Genomic DNA, 6,556 nt, shown 5'->3' with positions numbered 1-6,556 from the left:
CCACGAAAGCTCATGCTCCAAAACGTCTGTTAGTCTATAAGGTGCCACAGGATTCTTTGCTGCTTTTACAGATCCAGACTAACACGGCTACCCTCTGATACTTGTATCAGTTAATGTACGTCTCAAAGCATTATAAATATTTTCTACTTTTGTTGATTCTAATTCCACTAAATCAAGAAAAATTGTTGGTGAAGAATCTTGTAATTCACATTTTAGAAGAATTACAAGCACAGTTTTACTTGAAATTGTAGAAGCTTCATCAATAATAATACAAATCTTTGAATAGTTTTCGATTATTTTACTAAAAAATTTTCTTCTTATTCATTCAGCAATATGTTCTACGATTCTGATGGCTGAAAATCGAGAATGTAGGCAGTTCCCTAAATGTGTTTCATTCTTAATTTGTAGCTCTACTTCATCCTCCATATCTGACATTGGTCGGTTTCTTCTTACTAAGCTGTAAACGATGTTGAAATTTTTGCTGGTTATTGCAATATTTTTTTCAGTAAGTTTATCATTCACTGTAGTGAGAGGTTATTTTTTAGATTCATTTAAAAAATATTTATAACTCTCATATGAGAGCTTGATTCGAAATGTTCCTTCATTTTTCTTCTTAATGAAGCTTGCTGAACTTTTTTATCAGTTCCAGATGCTTTAATAGTACATTTTTGCCATTTCGAAGAAATGTGTAAAGATTTTCCTCCAAGGACCCCCAAATGTGACGTCTTTGCACAGTGGGAACAGCCAAGTTTTTTGCCTTCAATTATCAAGCCATTATATTTCTTTAAAAAATATTGTGCCTACTCAGAAGTCCAACAATCGGGTACTACATTTTCACAATCATGTAAATCCTCTTCCATAGTGGACACATTTTCAGATGATTCAACATTTAAGATATTTTCATCACCAAAATTATTGTCATCGGCGTTTTCAGTAATTAAATCATTATTTTTCACTACTCGAACTACTGACTAATGATTTTGTCATTTTACTTGAAAACCAATCACTAATGCTTTTCTGGCATTTCATTATGAAGGGTAAATAATATTGAATAGAAAACTTTAATCTTCCAATAACAGTCCATTTAGTATTACACACTGAAATATCACAGGCAATTTACTAGAAACAAACAGGCCGACTATGACTGGTCGTGTAGAAAACAGTTGCACAACTGCACGAATAAGGCAAGTGTGACTTCAATTAATTAACACAAGAAACAAGACGTTGTCTCTCTCTCTCTCAACAAGACGAACTTTGGGAGCGATAACATTTGACTCACATGCATATATCAACTTAATGAACGAGGCAAGTGCGACCCTGTTAATAAAATAATAAACTAGTTTGCGGTGAGCAAACATTGGCAGAGCTGGCTTTAGGCCGATTCCACCAATTCCCCTGAATTGGACCCCGTGCCCAGTGAGAATCCCTTCCCTGGCTAGAGGCGCCTTTTTAATTTTTTCTTACCCGGCGGCGTTCCGGGTCTTCGGCGGGTTCTTTGGGGTCCACTTGGGGCTTCGAGAACTGCATCAGGCAGCTTGTTTTCAGAAAGTGACCTAGACAGAATGTGTGTGCAGATACTTGGAAGGCTGCAGCAACTGTCTGAAAACTCCTTAGCTAGTTGCTGCCAGCCAGCCCCAGATGGCCACCGGGCACAGCACTGCCAAGTGCAACCTGGGCATAGGCTGCTCCATTTGGCTTACCCGGGGTAGGATGACTAGACAGCAAATGTGAAAAATCGGACAGGGGGTGAGGGGTAATAGGAGCCTATACAAGAAAAAAACCACAAAAATCGGCACATCTGGTCACCCTAACCCAGGACCACGGACCCTGCCCCACTAGCCACGGCCTGCCTTACCAAATGCTACTGCAGGAGAGATCTGAACCCACCCAGAGGCAGAACTGGGGGCTGACTCTCCTCTGGAGGATAAAGGGAGCCCCCCCACACATACCCTGTCCTGGTTCCATCCTTCCCTCCTGCCCTCATCACACAGGCTCCTCCAGGAGCTGCATTCAGAGGTTTATAAATTACAGCTCAGCAAACAAGCTGCTGGCTGCCAGGAGCCCTAGGCAGCCAACCCAAGGCACGCCAGCTACACAACCACTGCACAACAGCCCCCATCTACACCACACTCAACAAACAATCCATTGTGCTGCAAGAACCCTGTGCAGGCCCAGCAGAGCATACAGCACCTCACCCCCAGCAACACAACCACAACACACTGTACACAGCCCTCCTCCTCCCATACACACCATAAGTGACCTGCACTGCACAACCCCAAGTATTATACATCCCTCCCCAGTGCACAACCCCCAGCCCTCACCCACCACTGTGCAGACCCTCTCCCAGCCACACAACTCCCCTGCTACACAACCGACCTGCAACACACAACTCTGTCCGACGCACACACTATACACACGTCTCCACTACAGCACTCCTCCAACTAAAAAGTGCACAATGCTCAGAGCCAGGGGATGCGGGAAGGTGGAGACAGAGCCAGGAGTGGGCACATCCTCGTGGGGCAGAGGGCCCCTACAGGGCCCGGGGCAAATTGCCCCACATGTCCCCCGAGCAGGCCTGGAGCTCCCAGTCCCCCCTTACCTTGGCGGCCGCTCAAAGCAGCAGGACAAATCTGCAGCTGGCCACACTGCGGCTCTGCAGGTGAGGGGCTGGGGGCGAGGGGGCATCCTCGTAGGGCAGGGGAGCCCTGCAGGGCCTGGGGCAAATTGCCCCACTTGCCCTCAGGCAGCCCTGGAGCTCCCAGCCCCCCATATCTTTTGGCGGCCGCTCACTGACTGTTGTTAACGGGCAAGGCGGAAAGGCCTCAATTTACAACAATGGCCTAATTTTGGGTACCTCAGTTTCTCTCTTTGAGCTACAGGACTGCAGGGAACTTGTTCCAACTGCAGCCACAGCTGCGTGTGGAGTCCATGGGCACTGCAGGTGTCCAGCCCCTACGCACTTAAAGGCAGGATCCCATATTTGGACCCTACGTAAAGAGACATTCTTGAAATCTGGCCCCAGCCCACCACTGTGCTCTGCCTCCCATGCTGCCCAGCGTGGGATAAAGGGGCTGTAGGGAAGGTGTAAATCCCTCCCCCAACCTGGGAAATTCCTCCCACACAGGTGCCACTTGTGTCTCCCCCCAGCAGCTGCAGACACAAGGAGGGTTCGGGGGAGTGGGGCATGGACAGGCTGGAGGGGGAGGGGGTGCAGCAGGGATAGAGGGGTGTGACCAGGATGAAGCTGCACCTCAGTTTTATACCCTGGCAAAGCCCCTAACACCATTAAAATAGGTGCAGCACATTACTCAGCTGAGCTGCAACCTCTGTATTAACCATGTAGTTAAAGTGCTGCAGGGTCGTACCCAGGGAACTAGCTGCATCTGCAGCAGCATCTCTGCTCAGCCCAGCTTCCCCAGCACAGCTGAATTCCCTCCTTCTTCCAGACGGCTGCTTTCCCGACTCCTTCCCCAGGCCCCTGAGGGCTGCTCCCAGATCCCCTCCTGCAGTGGAATAGACATGTGGCCTGAGAACCCTGGACACTGGAGTTCTCTGTTCATCCCACACCATGGACCCTGCAGGAGCGCTAGCGCAAGCTCTTCTCACCCGCTGCCCTTGACCACTGGGTTGCAGCCCCCAGATGGGGGAGAGGAGCTCATTCTCCATGGACCAGTGAGTCCCTGGTCTCTCTGCTGGGACTCACAGACAGGGAGAAAATCGGTGCAAGCCTTGCTGGGGGTGGTTGTGTGTGACGGGGTCACCTACCTCACTAGGGCCCAGGCTGAGATCTCAGCACATTCCACGCCAGCCCACCATCAAATGGACTTTCAGCCTCTGTCCCTGTGGTAGGGGGAGGCATTGGGTCATTGCCCTGGGGGAGCTGCTGGGCGAAGGAGGCAATTTACCTGCTCACAGACCCAATGGGCTAGTTTTACTTTGGTTATTATAGTTGAAAAGTCAAGGAAGATGGGAGAGATTCCAGCAGACTGGAAAAAGGTAAATGTAGTTCCCACACATAAAAAGGGAAATAAGGACAAGCCAGGCAGTTACAGACCAGTCAGTTTAACTTCTGCACCACGAAAGATAATGCAGCAAACAATTCAGGAATCTATCTGAAAACATCTAGAAGATAATAGGGAGATAAGCGATAGCCAACTTGGATTTATCAAGGACAAGTTGTATCAAATCAGCCCTGATAGCTTTCTTTAACTGGGTAACAAACCTTGTGGATGGGGGGAAGCGGCAAATATGCTATATCTAAACTTTAGGAAGGCTTTCGATACAGTCTCACATGACCTTTTCATTAACAAACTAGGGAAATACAACCTAGATGGAGCTACTCTAAGGTGGGCGCATAACTGGTTGGGAAACTGTTCCCAGAGAGTAGTTATCAGTGGTTCACAGTCAGGCTGGAAGAGCATCAAAAGTGGGGTCCCACTGTGCTCACATCTGGGTCCGGTTCTGTTCAATATCTTCATCAGTGATTTAGATCGTAGCATAGAGAGTACAGTTACATAGTTTCACATGATAGCAAGTTGGGAGGGGTTGCAAGTGCTTTGGAGGATAGAATGAATATTCAAAATGATCTGGACAAACTGGAGAAATGGTCTGAGGGAAATAGGATGAAATTCAATAAGGACAAATGCAAAGTGCTCCATGTAGGAAGGAACAATCAGTTGCACACATACAGAATGGGAAATGATTGCCTAGGAAGGAGCGCTGCAGAAAAGGATCCAAGGGTCATAGTGGACCACAAGCTAAATAAGAGTCAACAATGTAGAGCTGTTGAAAAGAAGCCTACATCATTCTACTCCATGCTGATTAGGCCTCAACTGGATTATTGTGAAAAGTTCTGGGCACCACATTTCTGGAAAGATGCTCACAACTTGGAGAAAGTCCAGAGAAGAGCAACAAATATGATTAAAGTCTAGAAAACATGACCTATGAGAGAAGATTGAAAGAATTGTGTTTGTTTAGTCTGGAGAAGAGAAGACTGAGAGGGGACATGATAACAGTTTTCAAGTATGTAAAAGGTTTTTACAAGGAGAAGGAAGAAAAAATATTCTCCTTAACCTCTGATGATAGGACAAGAAGCAACGGGCTTAAATTGCAGCAAGGAAGGTTTAGGTTAGTTATTAGGAAAAACTTCCTAACTGTCAGGGTGGTTCAGCACTGGAATAAATTGCCTAGGGAGGTTGTGGAATCTTCGTCATTGGAGATTTTTAAGAGCAGGTTAGACAAACACCTGTCAGAGATGATCTATATAGTATTATTTACTCTTGCCTTGAGTGCAAGCGACTGGACTCGATGACCTCTTGGGGGTCCCTTCCAGTCCTATGATTCTATGATTGGATGATCCAAAGGTCTCTTCTTGCCTTAACATCTACAAATCTCTGCAAAACTAAGGGCTTGGCTACACTTGAGAATTACAGCGCTGGTGGTGGCTTTACAGCGCTGTAACTTACCCCCCGTCCACACGGGCAAGGCACATGCAGCGCTGTATCTCCCTGGCTACAGCGCTGCATGTACTCCACCTCGATGACAGGAATAAAGAGAACAGCGCTACTGTTGCATCGCTGGGGTGCCAGTGTAATCAGTGATTAATCTTACTACGCAGTAACTGACCTCCGGAACCTTCCCATAATGCTTTTAAGTAAAGATAACACCCTTTGTTTTGTTGTGATGCCTCTCTTTGTTTTGCTGTGAACTCAGGGCTCTCAGAGCTGCTTATCTAAAAAACAAACACAGCTACTGTTTGCAGTGAATGAGCAGAGGTAGGCAGGGGGATCCCTTTGGACTGTCCACAGCTAGTGTTTTCTTGAGGAGAGAAGCAGCATGGCGGACGGGAGGCGGAGGGTCCCTTTCGGAGCAGCTGCTTATCTGGTCTGTGAGGAAAAAAACAAAGAAGGCTATTTGCATTTAGTGAATGAGAGAGGGGTGGGGGAAGGGGTCGGAACTTGCAAGGCAGGGAGCTGACACAGTGTCAGCTCCAAAAATCCACTCTCTCTGTCTCCCCCACGCTCCTTGTCACACTCCACCTTACCCCCCTCTTTTGAAAAGCACGTTGCAGCCATTTGAACGCTGGGATAGCTGCCCACAATGCACCACTCCCAACACCGCTGCAAATGCTGCAAATGTGGCCACACTGCAGCGCTGGTAGCTGTCAGTGTGGCCACACTGCAGCGCTTTCCCTACACAGCTGTACGAAGACAGCTGTAACTCCTAGTGCTGTACAGCTGCAAGTGTAGCCAAACCCTAAGGGCTTGGCTATCCTGGCACTTTACAGCGCTGCAACTTTCGCGCTCAGGGGTGTGAAAAAACACCCCCCTGAGCGCTGCAAGATACAGCGCTGTAAAGCCTCAGTGTAATCAGTGCCACAGCACTGGGAGCGCGGCTCCCAGCGCTGCAAGCTATACCCATAAGGGATGTGGTTTACGTGCAGCGCTGGGAGAGCTCTCTCCCAGCACTGGCGCTCCAACCACACTCACACTTCAAAGCGCTGCCGTGACAGCGCTCCCACAGCACTACCACAGCAGCACTTTGAAATTTCAAGTGT

This window comes from Gopherus evgoodei, chromosome 4 (genome assembly GCF_007399415.2).
Source record: "Gopherus evgoodei ecotype Sinaloan lineage chromosome 4, rGopEvg1_v1.p, whole genome shotgun sequence".
Classification (NCBI taxonomy): domain Eukaryota; kingdom Metazoa; phylum Chordata; order Testudines; family Testudinidae; genus Gopherus; species Gopherus evgoodei.
This window is presented reverse-complemented; position numbering follows the sequence as displayed.